Genomic DNA, 24,230 nt, shown 5'->3' on the forward strand with positions numbered 1-24,230 from the left:
TGAGTTCATGTTTTTAAAACAATGGGTAGCATTATTTACAAAGTTATATTTTGAGATTTAATTATGAGAATTCAACTTTTATAAATTTCCACGCCCATCATGAGTTACAGTTTGATGAGTTAAGTCTTCCTCTTAGTGGGTTAGCTAGGCCAAGATTTCTCTTGGAAACTAGCAATAATTTTAGAGTGTTGGCCACACCTAAGGTGTAGACTCAGGGTATAACAAAATTGGTAATAAAGAACAAAGTTCAAGATTCCTAAGATGTCTATGAAGCCGAATCTAGTAGAGTCCTTCTTATCGCGTGAAGAGTGCCACATCCTAGAATTTTCTCACTTCTTTCATACTCTAGTTTGTTTGATAGAATTTAACTTTATAAAGTCTCATTCCAATTCATGTGTTTCACTTTCTCATATCATGCCTTCCAAGTGCACTTTGGGCCAGAGGAACATCACTATTAATGAAATCGCATAATCTTCCAGAATATAGACCCAGAACAGAACCTGAGCTACTTAAAATGAGAATGAGAATGCATCTCAAGAGGTTCGACAGACTGCTTAGCCTACTATGACTTCTGAGGTAGAATTTAGAGGAGAAATTTCTATACAATATCAAATACACCACCATGTGGCTCCATATTCTTATAATAACGGTACTAGGATGTGGAATTATGAGGGTTGTAAAAATAAAATACCTCAACCAAAATGCTTGGAAATAAGGAGCTTAAGAATTTTCCTTCTTGAAGCAATAATAAGTGGAGCCTAAATCGACAAGAAATTTATACCACAACGATGATCTTGCGATGTAGAGCAATTTTTGTTAAACTCTGAGTTAAGAATCTAAGCATCCAAAGAGTATTTGGAAGGTGGGTTTATGATTTTTCTGAGTTTTGGTCTTTTATTAATGTAAAAATGAAGTAAATAGGTGTATATAAAGTATAAGAGACTTAGATCTAGGGGAACCCACTTTCGTGTGCATGCTTTTTTTGTCTCACGAAAATATGCATATCTCACTATTCTTAATTGTTATGGAAAAATTGTTTACTTTATTGGAAACTAGATTTGTAGACCTTCGATTTTATAGGTCATGAGAATTCAAACTCTTTATATATAGGAGAAAAGTGTTGAGATATTTGACCCAAAATTTCAGAGAATTCCTTTGCAACATTTACAATAACTTTTGCTGACTTTTATTTTATAGCGTCCTTGACTTCCACACTTAACATAAGAATTTTATGCAATCAAAATAACTCATAAAACATCCTTCCTAATATGTTAAGAAATCTTGGTATTATTCCACAAGTACATGTTAATTCCAACGTTCAAACAGGTAGGGTGTTACATCCTTCACCCCCCCTTTAGGGACATTCGGTGACAATAATTTTTGCAGTAAAATTAGAAATAATACAACAATTCATATTGCTCATAAGTTACATTCCTCATATACTTAAATGTGGGACTAAACCTCTGAAGGAATAGGATATTTGGACTTCATGTCATATTGAATCTCCCACATCAGCTCATTAACATTTCAGCTCCACCACAACACTTTCATAGAAGTTATATTATTATTTCTAATCTTATTATTTGTCTATCTACTATAGAAACATGGAATTCTTCATAAGATAGATCCTCTAAAATATGAACATCCATTTTTAGCACTATACGTGCTCGATCTCTAATACACTTTTGTAATATAGAAACATGAAAAAATGGGTGCACTACCCCTAACTCTAGAGTTAACTCTAGATCATAAGCAACTCTTCCTATTCGTCGTATGATGAGGTATGACACAATATACCTAGGGCTCAACTTTCCCTTTGTTCTAAATCTCATAAGTCCTTTTTCATGGCTAAAACTTTCAGAAAGACCCAATCATCAACATCAAATTCTAAGTCTCTCCACCTAAAATCCACATATGATTTTTTATGGCTCTGAGTTGTCAACAACTTCTTTATAATTAACTTAACATGTTCCACAGCCAGCTTCATCAAGTATGGTCCTAACAACCCTAATTCCAACGTCAAACCAACTAAAAGGGAGTCTATATTTTATTTCATATAAAGCCTCATATGATGGTATACTAATACTGCAATAATAGCTACTATATAAGTAAACTGAAAAACTTACAAGTGATCATATCAATTTCCTTTAAAATCTCACACACATTCTCATAAAAATCTAATCGTCTGGACCGTAAGTTTGGCTTGGCCGTCAACATAAGGATAAAATATTTTACTAAGGTTTACCTACGTCCCCAATTCTTTTGGAAAATATCTCCAAAAATGTATTGTAATTGTGCTCTTCTGTCTTAAATAATTAATATAGCCCTGCATAATCTTAGCTAAAAATATGATCCTGATCGGTAAGAAATTAGTTGATTTTTTTAGCCTATCGATAATAATCCAAATGGAAATAAACTTCCATCGCGAGCGAGGAAAATGTAATGACCTCCAAGGTCATGTTTGTGCTTTTTCATGTTTTTACTATTTTACCCCTCCCCGTAGCTTTTTTTTAGCTCTTATGTGATATTGGGATGGGTGGAACACTCCCAGAAATGATTCAGTTGAGTTTTTAGATGGTTTGGCCATTCTTGAAGATTAAGTACTGAAAGAGTTGACTTAAATCAACCTTCGAAGATTCTCGGATGATGATTCTGTGAGTTCCATCAACTCCAAAAGGGTCATTTTGTTCTAAAGGGAAGGTTGGTTTGGGGTTTTGGAGTCTTCAATTTGATCTTATATGATTAGACATTTTAACTTTGAAGTTTTTGGCCAAATATGACTTCAGTCAACATTTTTAACAAACACGCTTGATGAAAATTTCATCAGAGCGATTATCTACAAAATGCCAAGTTTGGTTTAGAATGACCTTTGGTTCAATTTTTGAGGTGCTCGAAATGGTTTTAGGTCTGTTTCCCTATTTTGGGAACTTTATAACTTGAAAATATGACTTCAATCATAGCTTATGGTAATTTAGCTCACAACAGAATTTTGATGGCTCCATCAGCTCTACGATGGTTAAATTAGGCTATTAGCATGGTTGGAATAAGTATCAAGTCAATCGTTATGAGTTTGGAGCCATTTCGCACTTTTGACTTTGAAAACTAGCCTATGGTTGACTTTGGTTAACTTTCTTGGAAATCGCACCAAGATAGAAATTTTGACAGCGCAGTTAGTTTTGAAATATCTAGTTTTGTCTAGAACAAACCTTCGTTTTCTTCCCGAGGCATTCAATCTAATCCCAAGACACCTTGTGGAAAATGGTATTTGGGTATGAGACCAACTTTTTCATAAAAATACCTCGTATGGGAATTTTGAATGTGCTTTGAGTTTGTAACGATGAATTTAATGGGGTAGCACATCTCATTTGTGTGCATAGGGTTCCAAACAAATTTGGAATAACTTGGCGGATAATTTGGCATGTCAAGCCAATTTTTTCACTAGTAGGCGTCTGGTGCCGTCACTAAAGCGACTCTTGGTCTCTCTAAAGAGTGTCGCTAAAGTGTTAAAGATATCATTAAAGCGACCAGCACTTGGGGGTTGAGTATCGCTAAAGCGACCTGGTATTGCTAATGTTATAACCCATAATTTTCACATTAGGACAATTTGGGGATAATGGTAATAAGTCAAGGGCAAGGCTATGTTTGACCTTGTTGGATACAAAATTCTTATGACTAAATTGAGATGTGGAAATATTGGAATTTTGTTAGGGCAAAATTAGAATTTCTCATGTGGAAATACTATAAAAGGTTAAGGGAAAAATTAGAATTTCCCATGTGGAAATACTATAAAAGGTTAAGGGCAAAATTAGAATTTCCCATGTGGAAATACTATAAAAGGTTGAGGGCAAAATTAGAATTTAAACTTGGAAATATTAGAAAAGATTTGGGGCAAAGTTGGAATTTCTCATGAAGGCCTTTAAATCATCAACTCTTAGAACTTTCAAGACAATTCAAGAAAGAAGAAAAAAAAACAAAGGAAAAGAAAATAAGGGGAAAATCGATCAAGGAAAAAAAAATAGGGAGAAAATTGAAATCTTGCTCCAAAAATTATTTTCTCCTAGTATTCTTACTAAGTCAAGGGTGCTCTACAACATGGTGTAGTTGTTTTGGAAGTTTGGAGACTTGTTTAGTTGATTTGGAGATTTGGGGAAGTGAAAGAAAAGGTAAGAATTAATCTAATTTCTTTGTGTTATGAAGTTTGTTGATGTTGTAGTATGTGGAGGTGTGTGGAATTTATGGAAATATGAAAGTTTATATGGTAATATGGTGCCATGTATACATGTTTTTATATGAGTAAGATTTATTCAATTTTTGTGTAGTATTTTTGTGTAGTATTTGTATAGTAGTTATGATAGTTATTTGATGTTGAAAATGGAAGTTGGATGAAATTTATTGAAGTTGGAAATATGGGTTAGGTGATGTAATTGGAAAAAAATTAAGTTTGTATAATTTGTTAGTTGTGGTTATGATTTTGGGGATATAAATGAAGTTTAAATGGTGTAAGTTGGTATTAAACTAGTTTGTAGGAATTATGTAATTTGAGTATGATATTATAAGAATATGGAGGTAAATTATTAAAAGTATGGAGTGTTGTTGTTGGTTGTGAAGTTGAAAGAAGGAAATGAATTTGATTATGAAGTTGGAGGAAGAAAATGAATTATAATATTTTTGTTGTATTTATGGAATTTTTGAGTGAAATATGGAATTGATAAAAATTGGATAGCTTACTTGGAATATTTTTCACTTATGTTGGAATGAGTTGAAATTAATTATGGATATGAGATATTCATATTTATTTGGAAATGCAAAGTTTGGTTGAAAGTTGTTGCACTAATTGGAAAATTACACCAATTTATGTTATGGTGTGTTAAATTGATTATCGATGGAATTGGTGTTGTTGTTGGCTTGGTTGTTAATATTGTGGCCGAGTTGTAATCTCGGGGTGTCATATATATAGGGGAGATGCTGCCGAAATTTTTGTAGACAAGTATTGGAAAAATTGAATTCTTAAAGTCTTATGAATAGTAATTGGTAAATGTGACCAATTGTAGATTTTGGAGGAAACGGGAATTGAACTTGGACAACCGTAAAAGGCCAAAAAAGTATGTAAAGCTTTACATTTTCTTCTCTTGGCATGTCCTAGATGTAATAGGAGTGAATACGAACCTCGGGGATCACTCTACTCTTCGAAATCGACGCTCGAAAATTTCCCTTTTCTATTCAATAGAATTGAATTAGGTAATTATGAATAGTTTTGGAAAAATTGTCTAAACTTCTAGATTTTGCACAAATGAATTCCGAATACCTTGAAACTCTTCTAAATAATATTATGAAGTCTAACGCACGTGAGTCGTATACGCCACTTCATTTGATCGAGGTGGGCCCCACTATTCCGAATTTTTCTTCGTTATTCCGTTTGAATTACGGTAGGTAGAATTTGAAAGAAACTCTTTGCTATGCTTCCTAATATTATATGAATAATTATTCCGTTAATTCCCATAATATATTTGGAAGTACGGAGATGATTCGGAAAATACTATTTTTACGTAGACTATTGTGATATTGGAAGTACTTGTACTATTATTATTATTCAAGTTTCCTTTTATGATTTGTTATCGAAATTATGCCATCGAGTCTGTATAAATGTTTTGTAATTTAAATTGCATTTAGTTTCTCACTACTCCACTCGTGGATGCCTCAATGTTTCTTTCACTGAGCCTGGGCCAGGATATGTTTTCGTGCGTATTTCTCTGCATTGTTCGCCGTGTCCCAACGTGAGGGGGCAGGTATGACATGTACATAGGGCGGTAAATGTTATGCCACAGAGTTATGCTGTGCCATGTACATATATGTTTGTGATATGATATGATTTGATATGGCCATCTGATATGATATGATTTGTTACGGAGATATTTCCTACTCTGGTGTTATGCTGTGCCGTGGTGCCGATGATGGGAGGGCAACCACACTTTGTTCACCGAGTCCATAATGGGGTCGGATATGGCATATGTCTGTGCATATATGGTTTGAGATTTTGATAAGCATTTTGAAATTCTAAACGTTGATTTCATGTTTTTCATATACTATTCAGATTATGATTTTATATATTACAGTGCATGCTTTACATATTCGGTACATTTTCCGTACTGACCCCCTTTCTTCGGGGGGGCTGCATTACATGCCCGCAGGTACCGAAGTTCGATTTGCTGATCCATCTGTTTAGGATATTTGCTGCGTCATTGACAGTGCTCCCTTGTTCGGAGCTTGTATTTTGGTACTGACTTTATCTCTGCATATTTGGATATTTTGGTCAGGGGTACGACGGGGCTCTGTCCCGTCATATGACTATGCTATCATCTGTAGAGGTTTGTAGACAGATTTATGTTGTGGGTTTTGTATATATGGTTTGGGTTTTGTGTGTTTTGTGACGGCCTATCATCCCTCATGCCTACATCTATTTTTTGATCTATTTAGCAATTTTTTTTAATCACTACCTTTGTTTATTCGGTTAAAAGGCTAATTTGGGATAAGGGTACGTTTGGGTGCTCAATTCGGGCACCAGTCACGGCCTACGGGGTTGGGTCGTGACAGCTAAAGCGAGTCCCGCCTCTTTGAGGTGGTCTCTTAAGCGAACACCGAGGCTTCACTTAAGCAACATAAAATCCCTATTTTGGTCTCTTTTTTATATTTGATCCCTAACTCCCAAACTCAAATTTTCCCTCTATATTTTGGTGATTTTGGTGATCCAATAGGCTAAATTGCATTGATTTTCGAGGGAAATTCATTGGTACATTCATAATTAGGAGCGAAGGCTTTCTTTGAGGTAAATCTCACTTTTCTTTGCATTTTTTGGCTATTCTAAGACTTTTAATAGGTGGATTTGTATGATTCTTCCGGTGCTCGGTATGTGCCCATTTTTGGGACATGTTACTTAGGTTATTTGGGACCTTGTGACGGAGTTGATTTTTTGATTTCATGTGCCGGTCCCAATGTCAAATTTTGACCCAATTTTGGTCCTATTTTAAATAGTAATATGGGTATCGTTGGCTTTAGTTTGTTGTGTTCTTCGATAATTTGATTGACTGGGATCCTTTCGAGGCAGCCCGAAAGGGAAAAGCTCAAGTTTAGCAGTTCGTGTCCGGTTTCAGCTTTGAGGAAGGTTATGGCTTCCTTCTTTTAGACTTTGTTGGTTGGAATTGATGTATTTTGGGTTGTAACTTGTGATTAGGTTGGTGATGTGAGTGTTGATATCCCTTTGAGCGAATTTTGAGTCGATAATCATCATTAGTGACTAGTTTCAGTTTTAGTTTTTCAACCCTTCGAGATTATTATTTCAATGTTGATGAGCTCGAAGTATGACTCTGGACGGACCTTTTATTGATGAGCTCGATTGTTATTTTATGCGCCTCGTGATGTTTTTAAGTGATAATGAGCCATAATTATGAGTTTACACTTGGGCTTTCTTCTGGTATTTTATGAGTCGAGATTATTGGTGTGATTACTGATTTATTGGGTTTACTTGATTATTGTATGGTCTTCTCGTGCCCTTTTTCCCAGGTAATCTTAGATCTGATGCTTCTTCCCAGTTATTATTATTATCATCATGCTGCTTATTATATATTTAATCTTTCTGAGCTTGGTCGGCCTATGATTCTTATAAGTACCCCATGTTTTGGTACCATACTATACTTCTGTATCCTTTTTATATAGCTCCCAGTTCGAGCCACCCTCAACGCACCCCTGATCATCCATAGATGTGGAAGATTCGAATTATAGTTAGCTTCTGGCATTCAGAGACTTGCTATATTCCCTCTTTTTCTCTGACTTGTATTTGTATTTTATACAGTCAGTTTTGCATTGTATATTTATATATATTTTGCGCATTGTAATTAGTAGCTCCTATATAGATGACACAAGTTCTGGGATTTGATCTAGTGTTAGTTCATCATTTTTGGTTACTATAGGGCCTTTTGTATATTTTGGATCGTATTTACATATCTATACCCTGGCCTGACTTTTTGTGGTTATATTCTCTTTGCTTCTACCTTATTATGTTAATTATTATTTATTTAAAATAAGGTTTGACTTTCGCTTGGTTAGGCTTGGCTTGCCTACTCGGGGGTTATAATAGGCACCATCATGGTCCAGATTCGGGTTATGAAAGACTGGTATCAGACCTTAGGTCTACCGATCTCACCATTATAGGGGCAAGTGTCTAGTAGACTTCCACCGATCGGTAAAATGACATCCGTATCTTATCTTTGGGAAGCTATAGGACAGTTTTAGGAATTCATTCACAATTCTTGTTTCAGATTGTGTGCTGACGATGAAAAATACCTCTAAATCCTATTTGTTTCACTCTTTCTCAGATGACAAGGAATGGATCCACTCGGGGCTTACTAGGACCCCCTGGGCCTATATATAGTGCCTCAATTCAGGATTGGGATCGATGTTGACATAGAGGCTGAGGTAGATCTCAAACCATAGCACCTGTGCTGAAGTCGGATATAGAAGTTGAGTAGTTTGAGCCTTAGCCGGTGGAAGAGCATCCATACCAGCCTCCACCTTGATTCATAGCCACACCAGCATTATAGGATACTCTATCCTATATACTCAGCTTCATGGAGGGTATGTCCCAAGCAGGGACATTGCCTAGCACATCAGTCGGACCCCAAGTCCAAGAGGAGGCTCAAACTTCAAGGCAGGCAGGGGCACAATATGATCCGACCCTAGTTCTACATCTTACTACCACAGCTTCCCATCCGGTGATTCAGCCTATTCCCACAGTTATTCAGCACATGGAAGCTAAACTGGTTATGACTGCAGAGGGAGATAAAGATATTGCAAAGGCTTATTAGATTGTCCCCTCCCAAGTTCTTGAGTGTCGCGGGCGAGGATGCCCATGAGTTTTTAGTTAGTTGCTAGGAGAGGTTGCATAACCTTGGATTGGTGGAGTTTTACGTGGTTTATTACACTACTTTCCAACTAGATGGACTAGCAATGAAGTGGTGGAGATCTTATCTTAGGTGCAGACTCGCAGGATCAGTGTCGATGACATGGACCTAGTTATACGAGGCTTTTTGGGAAGAGTATGTACCCCATAATTTGAGAGAGGGGATGAGGAATGCATTTACAATACTAATATAGGGATCGATGATGGTCAAATCCATAAATGTTGTGGGGGCATTGGTCAACCTGAAAGACATGACTAAGAACTCATAGGCCCCGTATCTTCACCTCTCTTAACGACGGCCCAAAGTCGTCAAAGTCCTATTCCAATATTAGGAAAAGAGACCTCAAATTTGAGTTGGATGATTAGTTCTATTTGAAGGTTTCACCCATGAAGTGTGTAATGCACTTTGGTAAGAAAGGAAAAATAATTCCTAGATATGTTGGACCTAATAGGATATATAGATGTGTTAGCAACGTGGCTTATGAGTTAGATTTATCACATAAATTAGCTATGGTTCACCCAGTTATTCATGTGTCTATGTTGAGGAAGTTCGTGGGTGATCCAAATTCCATTGTCTCTTTGGAGGATGTAAGTGTTGAAGTGAATTTGACTTATGAAGAAGTTTTGGTGGAAATCTTAGACCGGCAAGTTAAGAAGTTAAGGAATAAAGAAGTTGTATCCGTGAAGGTGTTATCGAGAAATTAATATGTAGAAAGTGCTACGTGGGAAGCGGAGGCGGATATGATGAAACGATACCCGTACCTCTTTCCGTCTACTCAAGCCTAAGGTATTAACTTGTTATTATTCAAGGTTAATTAAATTCTTACGTATTCAGTTCCTCATATGTCATTCATATGCATGCATGTTCATGAAAGTTGATTTTAAAGATATGATTTTATGTTAAGTTAAAGTTTTCATGTTCCATGCATTTTAAGGTGTTATCATGTTCATGTTGGATTTCTAGTCCTTTTTCCGTATCCTATATATGATAATTTAGTCTCATTTAAGGACGAATGTTCCCAAGAGGGAGATATTGTAAGACCTTGAAAGTCGAGAATTGGAATCCAAAAGAAATCCTCGAAATTTTGACTGACTTCAGCCCTACGAATTACTCTACGACTCGTAGATAGTCCTATGACTCATAGGAATGAGTCATGGAGTGACACTTAGTAGTTGATCATGACCAAACTCAGAAGAAGGTCGTACAAATCATAATTACTACTATTTATGTTCTATATGACCCGTAGACACAACTCATAGGAAGAGCCTTGAGGCTATGTTTCAGAATTCCCTTAGGGTCAATTCTATGACTTGATAAGATGGTTCATAGAAGTTATTATGAGTTATGGAAATTAGTCGTATCAAAACTTCAGAGACCTATATTTTTGCATATTTTGAGAGCTGCAACACAGATGGATTTGATGAGTCATAATGAAGTTTAAGAGTCGTATAAATGACCCGTTTGCAAACTTCAGAGACTCAAAAATCAGGCTTTTTTCACACCTGCATGATGAATCATTTTGATGACTCGTTAATTCTTCTACAATCCGTAGGAAGGTCTCGTAGGCCCAAAATATGAAGTTTAATGAGGGGTAATTATTTCTTTTCCAAAGTTTGATTCAATGAACCTAGACTCTTTAATGGACAAGGTCAAAGTCTATAGACATTCAATTCTTCATATTCTCCTCCTATTCAATTTATTCTCCTAAAATTTCTCTAATGCAAGAACTCCAAGTCTCACAAGGTTTCTTCTTCAAGCTCAAGCTAGGGTTTCCAGATTTCTTCAAGGTTCTTCTTAAATTCTTAGTGAATTCAATCGATGTATATGTGGATTTATTCATGGGTTTCTTTCACCCATGAAGTCCTAAAAAAAATTCAAAGTTTCTTTCAATTTCAATTGAATTATGAAAACTAGTTTGGATGAATTGTATTGGGCTGATTTAATTTCATTTTTAGATGTTATCGATGATCATTATAAGCATGTTTTCATATGAATTGTATAATTTTGAGATGAAGTATGAATTCCCATGCATAAATATACTTTTAATTTATCATTATGAAAGTTAGAGATGATTTTATGAGTTGATCATTAGTTCAATAATTTTCAATGGAAGTTCTATGATTTAAAGTTAAGATTCTGATTTTATGATGAAAGTTATGATGATGATCAAAGTTAAGGTTAAAGATGTTATTATGGTGTGATAAGTGCAATTCTCACACAATCATTTTATAAGATGGCGATAAGGACAATTCTCATTAAAGTTATGGATTCTTATTAATCACTAAGTTAATAAGCTATGCCTAATATGTTTTAAAGATGGATTGATAGGTACTATCTTTTCCTATTATGTTATGATCATATTTTTATGACTTTTCATTGGTATATTGACTAAGCACCGAGAGGGCTTCTAGGTAGGGTTTGGTCTAATAACACAGTTAGTTACCCAAAGAAATCCTAGTAGAAACCTAAAGCCACAAACTATATTGCCCGCATAAGATTGCCTTCATGTCCTAGATAGTGGATCCACATATAGCATAGGTGAGTTGAGGTGAGTACCATGACGGAGTATACGCTAGTAAGGTTGCCTCCCCCTTCTCGATGAGTATTCCATCGGATTCCATGTAATAGCTCACATGGTCTTAGATGCTGGTTAAAGGTCTTATTCCATACAAGTTGAAGTTAATCTACAAGTTATAAGATGAAGTTTTATGATATGCATTGACCATGAGTTTTATCTATTTTTAAATATTTTAAGCCTTACTCATGTTCATTATGATTGGTCATGCATCTTATGGCATATTATTCATGTTCCTTTACTTGTTCATTCATACTTCACATACTTTGTACATTCAAACATACAAACACTTATTTTTCCTACATTTTCTCATAATGTAGGGACGAACGACACTCACGACATTCTTATTCGTGGCTAGTTACATATTAATAGTTGGTGAGTGATCATCTTATCGAGGACAATGAATTTGTTTCTCATTTCCATACTTGACTTACTTCTATTGTTTGGGTGAGTTAGGATCTTGTCCTAAGCCCTCATCAAACACTAGACTAGAGGCATATTTAGATGACTTATGATGTAGTCCGATTTGGACATCTATTGAATTAATTTCCCTTAGTCCCATTTCCTTGTGATGATTACTTTCTCGTATCTTTATCATGTTCTTTACCTTATATATGTGATATATGCTAAAATAGTTTATGGTTGGTGTCCTTCACATCCCAATCACCGTGTTGCGACTTGGCCCTAGTTTGGGTCATGACACTGTGACTACTTAAGTGAATCGAGGAGTAGATACTACTCCAAATGTGATCACACTGGCTTCAAGTGTTAGAGAATTCAAACAGATTAACCCTTCCAAGTTTCATGGATCGAAGGTAGATGAGGGTCCCCAAGACTTTGTTGATGACTTGTATAGGATTATTGATAATATGGGAGTGTCTCCAGAGGAGAAGGCGGATTTGGCGGCCTATAAACTATAGGGTGTCACTCAAGTTCAAAACAACCAATAGAAAACAGAAAGAGTTGAATAGGATCCCATAGGTTGGGAAAATTTCAAAGTTTCTTTTCTTGATAACTTCTTCACACTTCAGTTCAGGGAGGCGAAAGTGTTGGAATTTATAAACCTCAAGCAAGGAAACATGAGTGTGAGGGAGTATGCCCTTAAGTTCACAAAGTTGTCCAAGTATGCTCCATCCTTGGTAACTAACTCTCGTGCCTGAATGAGTAAGTTTATCTAGGGTTTATCAGACTTGGTGATGAAAGAATGCTGAACTCCTATGCCCATCAAGGAGATGGATATTTCTAGACTCATGACTTATGCCAAGAAAATTAAAGTGAAGAAGCTTAAAGAGAGAAAGATAATGGAATCCAAGAGGGCTCGGTATGAAGATAGGTTTTCTCATTCAAAATCTGATGGTCATAATGGTAGTTTTGGACAAGGCCAAAAGTTTCAATGCCAAAGTTCATCAAATACTCTAGTTCTAAGATTCGAGAAGGACAAGGTGCCTAATCCTAAGGCACAAAGAGGAGCTCTGGGTGGCCAATTTACCTCTCTATGCAAGAAGTGTAGAAAACATCCATAGAGGAGTGTGCTTAGCAGAATTAGATGTTTGATACAAGTGTGGAAAGCTGAGTCATCATGTAAAAGAGTGTAGGAGTGGGGCTAGACCCCAGTCCTAGATTCAGGCTACCGGTCATCCGAATCAGTATGCTGCTACTTTGGGTGGCAATCAACGCCAAAACAAATTATATCACCTTCAGACTCATCGGTAGTTAGAGGATTCCCCTGATGTTATGACTGGTATGTTAAAATTCTTTGACCTCGATGTTTATGTATTGTTAGATCCAGGTTCTCCTCATAATTTATTACTCCTTATCTTGCTTGAGATTCATTTTTAGTCCCGATATCTTGCTAGAGCCGTTTTGGGTCTATACTTCTATTGGTGATCCAATTGTGACTAACAGAATCTATAGAAATTGCCCAATTTTAGTTTTTCATAAAATCACCCAATCGATCTTGTAGAGCTGGATATAATCGATTTCGATTCTATTCTAAGTATGGATTGACTTCATGCATGTTATTCTTCTAAATAGTATAGAACCCGTATGGTTATGTTTTAGTTTCGAAATAAGTCTTTTCTAGAATTGAAAGGTAGCAATTCCGTATTTAAGGGTCAATTCATCTTATACCTTAAAGCTTAAAAAATAATTTTCAAAGGTTGTATCTACATCTAGTTTGGGTTAGAGATACTAATTCCAAAACTTCTACTCTAGAGTCAATTCCAGTTGTTAATGAGTGTTCAAAAGTTTTTCTAGATAATCTCCCAGGGATTCCTCGCGAAAGGGAAATAGACTTTGGTATCAATCTCTTCCCCGATACTCAACCTATCTCTATTCTGCCTTACTAAATGACCCCGTCAAAATTGAAAAAGTTAAAAGGATCAGTTTAAGGGTTTGTTGGATAAGGTTTTCATTAGATCAAGTATCTCTCCATAGGGTGCTCCAGTTCTCTTTGTTAGGAAGAAATATGGTTCTCTCCATATGTGTATTGATTACCAGCACTTGACAAGGTCACAATTAAAATAAGTATCCCATTTAAAGGATTGATGACGTATTTGATCAACTTGAAGGAGCGAGCAACTTTTCAAATATTGATCTCCGATCGGGTTATCATCAACTCCAAGTAAGGGAATCTGACATTCTGAAGATAGATTTTAGAACTCGAAATGGCCACTTTGAATTTCTTCAGCCCTACACCTAGAAACTTGAAGAGAAAAATGTTTGGAGCAAGAGGAGGAGGGCTACAGGTTTGGCCACCTTGAGGTAAGCCTCCGACTTTTGTTCTGTAAAATATTATTTAACGTATACCACGATTACATAACAGTGTTTAATAGCATAAAATCACAATTTGGGGCAGCAAAGAAGTGACACAAATAGTCAGCTCCATTTCAGCACATCAAGAGGTTTTCGAAGTGGGTTTTCGTGAGTTTTGGCCAATTTTGGGTAAGGTAAGGTCTTTCCTTTCAATTTAGAGGTTATGGTGTTATTATGTAGTGTATTAAACGTCTTTTATATGGCTGGAAATATGAAAATTTCATAAAGATGCTTCACGTTAGAACTAATCTAAATTAAAGTCTTTCTAGCTGAGTTAAAGTTGTTTGGAGTTTGTATTGTGTAACGTTGATTTGAATTGATTGTATATATGATGCAGGTTGTTGTTGTTGGTTTTTTTTAGTTATTATGGATGTTATTGGAAATTCAAATTTGGCATGTTATAGGAGAGGTGCTGCCCAATTTCCGTTAACGCCTTAACTAACAAAAGAACTAGTCGAGAATACGAGCGAGAAAATGAGTTCTATGAATACTTGGGTGAAATTTAAGATGCTGAAAATTCAAGGGTTGTTGATATTCATATTTCTTCCATATTGAATAGGTTCAAAGGACGACGAGGCGAACGTGACAAAGAGTAACCCGTAAGAGGTATGTGAAGCTTTCTCTTGGCATGTTTTTGGTACAAGTATGTAAAGCTATCTTTCTTTCCTTTTGGCATGTCTTAGCCTTAAATGGGTAGTATATGAAATATGGGGATAATTCCATTCCCAAAACTCCAAGTACGCCTCATAATCCCTATCCACTGCTTGATGTTGGAACCCCTACAAGAATCGAGTATTGCCTTCCAAGGCTTGTACGTGTTGAAAAGTAGTGTATGTAGAAATATCCTTCCTTTTTCTTGAGATGTATTTGGCTTGGAAATGAGGTTATTATGCCATGGTTTTTCACTGATCCCCATGACGGGCCGGATACGAACTATGTACATAATGACCACATGAAGGAAAGTATAGACTATGTAGATCTTATCCTCTTTCTTCTTTTGGCATGTCTCAGATGTGAGTAGAACATGATACAATCTCTGGGGTAATTCCATTCTTAAGCATATCCTATTTACTTCTAGATATCAAACTCTTATAGTAGTTGAACTATTTTCCTTGAAACTTCTGCATGTTAAAAAGGTAACAGATGTACAGCTCCAAGTCTTAATGACTATATGACAACAAGTGTTTCTGGTTCCATAAGAGATTTGGCCTTACTTTAATAGATGTCTAGGGTCCTCGAGATTCTAAGTGATATAGCCCCTAATGGCATTTAGAGGGCACTTGAGAGGACTACACTACTACTCAGGTTTTCAGACGATAGCTTTATTTTCATATATGGTTGAGTCTCTGATAATGTTTTAAATTACATATGCTTACTCAATACTTTACTCATGCATACCGTAACCCTTCTATCACCAAGTCACAGGCCGGGTATGTAGACGTACGTAGTTCACTGCATTATCCACCAAGTCCTTCACTAAAGGGATGGGTATGCTATACGAGGACATGATAATGCAATGACATGAAAAACTCACTGAGTCCCTCAGTAGAGGCCGGATACGTATGTATATATGTGATGATGTATTGTAATAAGGTGGTGATGGCGCCGGTCCTATGATTTTCCTACAGATATGATTCACCAGATCCCTAATAGGGCCGGCTATATTGTATAATTTGAGCATGCATGCTTTTATGATTCACAATGTATAGGTACAGGTTTTTGATTTGATATTTTATCCTTTGCTTCTCTATTTCTGATATGCTTCCAGTTGTATTATATTATGTTTTACATAATTAGTACATATGTCGTACTGACCCCTTTTCTTTGGGGGGCTGCATTTTATGCCAGCAGGTATAGATACAGGTTTCGGGAGTCTGTCAGCTTAGGATTCAGCTTAGCTCAGCTGGAAGAGGCTCCCTTATATTGGAGCCTAGTTTTAGTACTGACCACAGATGTATATGACTGCTTTTGTTTATTCAGGGGTACGGCGGGGGCCCTGTCTCGCCATATGTTTGAAGTTAATATTTTTAGAGGTCTGCAGACATATATATGTGGGTTGTATATGTCTGTTGTGTTCAGCTAGGTCTACATGATATATGATACGTGTTCTTTTGTTATGGAAGGCTTGTCAGCTTGCGTTCCCTTTTATGATGTGATACAAATGAAAGAGGCTACAGGTTTATGAAAATGTTATAGCCCAATAGGGTTTGATGTATGGTGTTATGTTTCTTATAGTTCAACTTGACCACAACTGATAGACATATATACGGGAGTCCAGGTCGGACCCTAATCATGGCCTATGGGGTTGGGTCATGACAGAAGTCATATCAGAGCAGTTCGTCCTTGGATTGTCTGCCAATCGTGTCTAGTAGAGTCTTGATTATCGATATGTTGCACGCCACTCTATAAAGAGGAAGCTACAGGACATTTAGGATGTTACCTTTCTTTCACATCTGAGATCGTGCTATAGATCCCAGTCATAGAAAACCTCATTATATTAACCGTGGATCTTAACAGAAGGACAACATCAATGGAAGGAATTGATCGATGATATTAGAAGTCACAAAGCACGCAGGTAAGTGAAGTCATGAAAGATTTCTATTGGGTGAGGTATTAAAGTAAAAATTGAAATGTAAAATCAAAAATTGAAGGGAAAAGTAGATAGAGAAGTGCAAGAGATGCAGTTTGAAGTTTGACATACGAGGTAAGTACATTATTTTTATATTATTGTTGATATTGAAAGCCCTGTGTGGATGCGATATAAAATGATATTGAAAGCCCTGTGTGGATGTGATATGATATGAATATATATATATATATATATATTGTCCATGTAAGGCATTGTTGGTATTTTCTGCGTGTAAGTTTTGGGATAGTAAGGAGTATAGAGGAAACTCTACCGAATATATATACTGAGTACCCATATTATGTTAAACAAAAGATGTAAGAGGTACTCTCCATGTCGTCGATAAGGGGCACCCTTTTTACTCGGGGAATTTCTATTTTGGAGAAACAAACGCCTATCTGAGAAGAAAAATTCAGACCACGGTATCTCCATCCGTACTTGTGTCATAGGAAAAAAGAAGCTCAGGTTGAAGGGTAAGATGTCCAGGAATTGAACTTCACTTTTCTTGAAAAGTACCAAGCCCCCAACTCCTAGTTGTAAATTAGATAAGTTGTTCATGACTCTAGGATAAACTCAAGGGGGGGGGGACCATGTGGGTCAAGTGTTAAGAAGTACTGTGAGGTTTAAGGGATTCTAGTTTTCTTCTAACGACGGTTGGGAAGTGCTCTATGATAACAGTTTATTAATTCTCCACCCACTTAGTAGAGAAAGAAATTCTAATCGAACCACCCCAAAAAGAGGTCATGAACAGACAATAAGTATGAACTAAAAGGGGGATACACAAGTATAAATTTAAAGGTGTGGTACAACAATACGGGGATAAAGTAAGATCGCTAGTAAGGTGCACATGTTATGTGTTGACTAAGTTAAAGGCCTGTGTTGGGTACACAATACGGGAAGGGGGAATAAAGTATAAAGGAATGATGCATGTATACAATGTCACCCCAAAAATAATAGAACCCTTAAGAGTTAAAAATAACAAACTTAAGGAATAAATGGTGCAACTTCCATTTACCCCAAGAAACAAAGGATATAGGTTGGGATAAAGCTACTACTCCGAGAGAACCTTGGACAATCATCACCGGAATAATAGTGTTGCCTAGTTAAAATTTGAACGACTACAGTTGTGTGTTAACCTTTCATAAAGATAAGTAGAATGTGGCCCTGGATGAGTTATTTCCTGGGTCCCATTATTCAAGTATAGATTAGTAGATGACATATCACATTATGTAGGGGAAGGTTCTCGTCGCTTCATGATTTGGCCAAGGTTCTGTACATGGATAATCAGGTTGGAAAAAATATACAGAAAGATGGGGATATAATGCAGTACAAAGTAGAATTGGGGAAGAAGATTGGACGAATATGAGACTGGACATAGAGACATAGAGCAAGGTATAAGCCGATAAAGGTATAAGTACCTCCTAATGGGGGAAGCCAATTAGAAAATTGAAAGGGTAAGATAGAGGCAATTGATATGGCAACATAATTAAGATGGGTGTTTAAGCTTCAATAAGATCCCTTGCTGAACCAAGTTAGGAAGGACTAGAAGTCACCAATAATTGGATAGAAGTCAGAATGCTACATAAGGCAGTGTTAAGAAGTTTTAACAAGACCATGAAAGACCTAATGCTAGACGGTGGGTGCGTACAAAAACTAAAGGGTATAACAGTGAAAGGATGTCGAAAGACACTATGAACGATAATGGCATCATGCTAGACCAAAAGCCAAAATGATGGCTATAGAGTTGGTCGCAAATGATGTTGTGATAGATGAATAACCAAGGAAAAGGAATAGAAAGCCTCCTATGGTAGGAGATGAGAAGAGCAAAGAGTGAATAAGGGAAAAGAAAGAAGTATAACATGATGGGACAAGAAAGTTTCAATATGAGTGAGATGTGTACAGTAGAATGAATCAGTAGATGGAAAGACTACGTTTACCTCCTACAAGTTGCATCAGACTGGTTGTAGGATATGTAGATATAAGCATCAGGTGAAGTGGGTAAGTACATGACAAAAAGAATAGGGGTTCAATAATGTCAATACAATTATGATATTTTGAATACGCTATCGAGAGATGCGAAGATAGGTTAAGCCAAACTACCAAGATGGAATTAGCACTACGGGTAAAGTAAGACATGTCCACGGTTGGACCAAAGATCTACTCCAACACCGAATGTAGGATAAGGGAGGAAACAGAAAGGTAACACATGAGACCTAGCAAGACGAAGCTAAGATATTTCTCAAGTTAAGTTGAGCACCTTCTCATATTCTCGTAAAGGTAAATGATGACACAAGATAATGTATCTAAAGTGTTATAAGCTCGGGCAAGCTGGGATAAGGAGATTGTGAAATGGTTTAACTAGAAGGAGCAAAACTAATGGGTTACTAAAAGATGGCGGATTTATATGCCAAATTCCTTCAGAATTATATCAGGTAATGATAGACGGAGCACAGAACGACTATGAAAGCCAACTCTAAGGATTAAAAAATAAAACCCAAAAGGTAGAGTACCAGTTAAAGGTTTGAAAGGAGTCGAGAAGGACTATACGAGCTTAAGGATTCACAAATTTTCAACATCATTACGAACCTATTTTATACTCTGCGATAGTAGGGTGCTATACGGGTTATTGTGAGTAGGGTAATGAATTAGCCCATTTAGTTTCAATCAAGACCACCTATGTAGCTGAAACTAGGTGAAGTTATAGGTCAAGGGGGTAGTAAGAATTCATAAGGTTCCCCCAGCAATTATCTCAGATAGAGGGACTTTAATTAAAATTAACATCTGGAGATCAGTCCAAGAAGAGATCGGAAACACAAGTAGGTCTTCGTACCACATTTTTCCCTCGAGTTTCTGGATAGACTGAGCGTACTATCAAAATGCTAGAAGATATTGCGAGCCTGTGTGGTTGGCTTCAAGAGTAACTGGGATGATCGTCTACCACTTATTGAGTTTGCCTACAAGAATGACTACCATTCCAGTATCCAGATGTCCCCATACAAAACGTTGTATCATAGAGTGTGTAAGTCCCCCTATTGGGGAAAAGACTAAAAGGCCCCGACATGATTGAGCAAGTTGTTGACTAGCACCCTAGAGTCAGCAGAAGTGATATGTAAATAATCGACATCGACAGTCAGGGTTCTAATTAATGATTAGGTGTTCGTAACAGAGTCACCTAGGAAGGGAGAAATAAGATTCAGCGAGAAAAGGAAACTTAGCCCAAAATACATTACACCTTATCAAGTTGCTTGTAAGATGGACAAAGTTGCCTTTAAGTTGAACTTACCACCTGATTACGAAACTATACACCCAGTACGTCTGATATAGACACTTCACAAATGTACTGGTGATCCACCCAGAGTATGTCCCATAGATGATGTCTACGAAATAGAATCCTATGAGGAATAACCTATCACTATCTTAGATCGGCAAATTAGAAAGTTGTGAGCTAAGGGCTGACTTCCGTTAAGATATTGTGGCACAACAAAAACAGAAAGGGGATGACCTAGGAAGTCAAATAGGAGATAGAGAGAAGATATCCATACTTATACCTATATACAAAGGTTATCTAACCTCCTAAATGGATTGAGAGACGATGGTTATACAAAACCCCCAAAATCCTCATAAAACCCTATAAGACGAGTTAACATTCGAGGATGAATGTTCTAAAGGGGGGAATTATGTTATACCCCTCACTTTTGTACCTTGAAACATGTTCCTAAACTTCTTGAAAATGTCTATGTGACCCCCTATTGTCCACACACATCAAACAACTATAAGGAAAGAAGAATGCGATACCCCATGAGAGGAAAGGTTGGAAATAGGGCTAGGAGAGTCTAGAAGGAGTTGGAGGCCAAGTAACGAGTTATAGGATTCAACTTACCTATGTAAGCTACTAACTTACAAGTCTTGCATACTTCATCCACTTGAGTACATACCAAGCTTACGTAGCAAGGATTACATAGGTTCTTAAAATAAGATGAGATTATGAACCCACAAAGAGGGAGAAGAGTGCCACATGGCAGCAAGAGAAGTCACCACATGGCATCTTGGGAAAGTGGCACATGGAAGAAGATGACCCACCTGCTTGGGGTCAAGTCGGTGACCCACCTGCTTGGTGGGTGGGCTCCACAAGGACATATGGCAACCTAGGAGGCATGGCATGGATATGTGGCCCAATAGGGTCTAGACACATGTCACCCTATGGGGATGACACGTTTCACCTCCTAAGGAGGTATATACATTCACCTTATAATGACTAAAAGTAATTCTTTTGTTCATACTTAGCCAAAAATATGAAGAACTTGGAGAATAAGGGAGCATAGCTACGGATTACTCCCTTCAAAGGTGAGTTCTAATTTTTCTCCGTGAATTAATTATATAAGGTGTTACTAGATCACTTGGAGGTATATATATGTATATTATGGTGACTAAGGAGTCATTTCTTCATCCCTACACCTAGAAACTTAAAGAGAAAAACGTTAGAGCAAGAGGAGGAGGGCTACGGGTTTGGCCACCTTGAGGTAAGCCTCCGACTTTCATTCCATGAATTAATTGTTGAAGGTATCCCATGGTTACATAACAGTTTTTAATAGAATAAAATCACAATTTGGGGCAGCAAATAAGTGACACAAATAGTCTGCTCCATTTCAGCACATCAAGATGTTTCCGAAGTGGGTTTTGGCAAGTTTTTGCCAATTTCGGGTAAGGTAAAGTCTTTCCTTTCAATTTGGAGGTTATGGTGTTTTTATGTAGTGTATTACATGTATTTTATATGGCTGGAAATATGAAAATGCCATAAAGAGGCTTCACGTTAGAACCAATCTAAATTAAAGTCTTTCTAGACGAGTTAAAGTTGTTAAAGGTTGCATAGTGTTGTTGCGATTGTGGTGCTGCGATGGGAGTTAGTTTGATGGTGTGTTTCAGGGATGGAACACGTCCCAAAAGGGGTGTGCAAGCTTCTATTTGCAGCCACACGACCCTCCGCTTCGTATGGTTAAAGATTTTGCGAAATAGAGACTAGAAACCCTATTTTGGATATAATAATTTTGAGCGAGTCATTCGGAGTTTGTATTGTGTAACATTGATGTGAATTGCTTGTATATATGCTTCAGGTTGTTGTGGTTGGTTTTATTTAGTGATTATAGATGTTATTGGAAATTCGGATTTGACATGTTATAGGAGAGGTGCTGCCCAATTTTCATTAATGCCTTAACTAACAAAAGAACTAGTCGAGAATACGAGGGAGAAAATGAGTTCTATGAATACTTGGGTGCAATTTAAGATGCTTAAAAGTCAAGGGTTGTTGATATTCATATTTCTTCCGTGTTGAATAGGTTCAAAGGAAGATGAGGTGAATGTGACAAAGAGTAACCCGTAAGAGGTATGTGAAGCTTTCTCTTGGCATATTTTTGGCATAAGTATGTAAAGCTATCTCTCTTTCCTTTTGGCATGTCTTAGCCTTAAGTGGGTGGTATATGAAATGTGGGGATAATTCCATTCCCAGAACTCCAAGTACACCTCATAATCCCTATCCACTGCTTGATGTTGGAAACCCTACAAGAATCGAGTATTGCCTTCCAAGGCTTGTACGTGTTGAAAAGTAGTGTATGTAGATCTATCCTTCCTTTCTCTTTAGATGTATTTGGCATGAAAATGAGATTATGATGCCATGGTTTTTCACCGATCCCCATGACGGGCCAGGTATGAAATATGTACATAATGACCACATGAAGGAAAGTATAGACTATGTAGATCTTATCCTCTTTCTTTTTTTGGCATGTCTTAGACGTAAGTAGAACATGATACAATCTCTGGATAATTCCATTATTAAGCATCTCCTATTTACTTCTGGATATCGAACTCTTATAGTAGTTAAACTATTTTCCTTGAAACTTTTGCATATTAAAAAGGTAACAGATGTACAGGCTCCAAGTCTTTACGACTATATGACAACAATTGATTCTGGTTCCATAAGAGATTTGTCCTTACTTTAATAGATTTCTGGGGTCCCCGAGATTCTAAGTGATATATCCCCTAATGGAATTTAGAGGCCCTTGATAGGACTACACTACTACTCAGGTTTTCAAATGATAGCTTAATTTTCTTATACGGTCGAGTCTCTGATAATGTTTTAAATTGCATATGGTTACTCACTACTCTACTTGTGCATACTGTAACCCTTCTATCACCGAGTCCCAGGCCGGGTACGTTGACGTGCGTTTTTTATTGCATTATCCATCGAGTCCCTCTCTAAAGGGCTAGGTACGCTATACGAGGACATGATAATGCAATAACATAAAAAACTCACTGAGTCCCTCAGTAAAGGGCCGGATACATATGTATATATGTGATGATGTATTGTAATAAGGTGGTGATGGCGCCAGGCCTATGATTTTCGTATAGATATGATTCACCAGATCCCTGATAGGGCCGGCTATATTGTATAATTTGAGCATGCATGCTTTTATGATTCACAAGATATAGGTACAGGTTTCTGATTTGATATTTTATCCCTTGCTTCTCTATTTCTGATATGCTTCCAGTTGTATTATATTATGTTTTACATAATTAGTACATATGTCGTACTGACCCTTTTTCTCCGAGAGGGGCTACGTTTTATACCCATAGGTACAGATATAGGTTTTGGGAGTCCTTCAGCTTAGGATTATGCTCAACTCAGCTGGAAGAGGCTCCCTTTTATCGGAGCCTAGTTTTATTACTGACCACATGGATGTATATGACTGCTATTGTTTATTCAGGGGTACGGCGGGGGCCCTGACCTGCCATATATTGTCATTAACATTTTTAGAGGTCTGTAGATATGTATGTGTAGGTTGTATATGTCAGTTGGGTTGAGCTAGGTCTACGTGATGTATAATATGTGTTATTATGTTATGGCAGCCTTGTCGGCTTGCATGCCCTTTTATGATGTGAGACAAATGAAAGAGGCTAAAGGTTTATGAAAATGTTATAGCCCATTAAGGTTCTGATGTATGGTATTACATTGTTTATAGTTCAACTTGACCACAGCTGATAGAAACGTATACGAGAGTCCAAGTCGGACCCCAGTCGCGGCCTATGGGGTTGGGTCATGACAATTGAGATGGCTCCTTTTGAGGCATTGTATGGTAGGAGGTATAGATCTACTATTGGTTGGTTTGAGGTAGGTGAAATTGCTTTGATAGAACCCGAGTTGGTCTTTGAGGCTATAGAGAAGGTTAGGCTCATAAGAGAGAGGCTCAAAATAGTCGAGAGTTGACAA

The 24,230-nt window shown here is 37.0% G+C and overlaps 1 long non-coding RNA gene across 1 annotated transcript; it reads left to right on the plus strand.

Annotated features, from left to right (window-relative positions):
• Positions 1–3,913: 3,913 nt before the first annotated feature.
• Positions 3,914–6,422, plus strand: LOC129903223 (uncharacterized). Its single transcript, XR_008770219.1, has 2 exons — positions 3,914–4,163; positions 6,189–6,422. It is a non-coding gene; the product is annotated as an uncharacterized LOC129903223 (long non-coding RNA).
• The last annotated feature ends 17,808 nt before the right edge of the window (positions 6,423–24,230 follow it).

The sequence above is a fragment of the Solanum dulcamara genome, chromosome 9 (assembly GCF_947179165.1).
Source record: "Solanum dulcamara chromosome 9, daSolDulc1.2, whole genome shotgun sequence".
Taxonomy (NCBI): domain Eukaryota; kingdom Viridiplantae; phylum Streptophyta; class Magnoliopsida; order Solanales; family Solanaceae; genus Solanum; species Solanum dulcamara.